Source organism: Austrofundulus limnaeus, unplaced genomic scaffold (assembly GCF_001266775.1).
Source record: "Austrofundulus limnaeus strain Quisiro unplaced genomic scaffold, Austrofundulus_limnaeus-1.0 Scaffold1036, whole genome shotgun sequence".
In the NCBI taxonomy this organism is placed as follows: domain Eukaryota; kingdom Metazoa; phylum Chordata; class Actinopteri; order Cyprinodontiformes; family Rivulidae; genus Austrofundulus; species Austrofundulus limnaeus.
Window position 1 is genome coordinate 2,031 of NW_013953438.1, and position 1,429 is coordinate 3,459.

Below are 1,429 nucleotides of genomic sequence, written 5' to 3' on the forward strand. Positions count from 1 at the left end.
AAAATACATAACTGTAATATAAATAAATAAAAGGTCGTCAATAAGAAGATCATGCATAAGTATTATATATATAAATTCATAAAATTAATTAAAAATAAGTAAATAAATATACGGTCTCCTGAAAGTATTCTGAATTTGTTGATGGCATGAGTATGTCACTGGGCTTTAGGGGGATTGAGATGTTTGAGAAATTTATTTCAGACTTCATTAAAGGCTGATATATTGTTTTGTTGAGGAATTCTTCTTTTCATAACAATATATTGAGAGATGGAGTTAAGTAAATGAGTGATATGAACAGATTTTTTTTTATTTCCAGTTCTGTAATATGACTTTCTTGTGATCGTTAAAGAGATGAGTATTGGGTTTTATGGAGGGTTGTTTCAGCTTTATCTCCCAGCAAGCAAAGTAATGGGGAAGGCGGGATTGTGTAATTGAAAATAGTGTGGGTAGTGTTTGGGTGATTTTAATCCAAAAAGATCGAACAGGTTCATAGGTCATGTAAATAATCATCTGTGTTCCCCAGTGTGCATTGTGATAGAAAATAGTACAAAAAGTTAGGAGCTACTCAGCCGCCATGTGATATTTTATTTTGTAATGTTTTAAGTGATATTCTAGGTTTTCTAACTTTGCCAATAAAACTGTGTTATGAGTGTATCCAAAGTTTGAAAGCAATTTTTTGGAAGGAGTTTATTATTGAAAACAAATAATTAACCTGCATGGGTAGAATTTTCACTTTGACTGTGGCGATTCATCCAGTGAGTGTGAGCGGAGGTTTAATCCAGCTTTTAGGTCATCTTCAATGTATCTGATTAATGGGATGTAATTTAAATTAAACAACTCTGGCAGAAATGTTAATGCCTATATTGTCGGTGTGAATTGTAGGTAGGAAACCATGGGGTACACAATCCCAAACATCCTCTGACAGTGATAATATGGTTTACTGTATAATGGGAAATTAATGAGAATTTGGTAACGATTTAAATGTTTCTTTAAGTGATTCAACAGGTTTCTGTAAGTGTAATAATAAATCATCTGCATATAAACTTATTTTATGTTCTGAGTTGATATCCTGAATGCCTTTATTTTTTTTATTCTGACTCATAGCTGCTGCAAGCGGGTCGATAAAAAGAGCAAACAGGGATGGAGAGAGTGTTGTCTGGTTCCCTGTTGAAGTGTAAGAAAGTAAATTTTTTGACCAAAGGTATATTTTTGTTTGGTTCCTACATAATTACAGCTAGAATCATAAAAACTGATGTAAGTTAAAAAGGTATCTTCTCAGGCAAAATATGATACATTTTTCCTCAGCTAATTTCAAAGCACAACGTTAAAACAGTTAAACAGTGGCTGACAGGTGTGGGGTGGGTTGTAACACAATAATACAACCCATCAGATCTGTGGAGACAAACATGGGATTTCCCTTAAACACTGA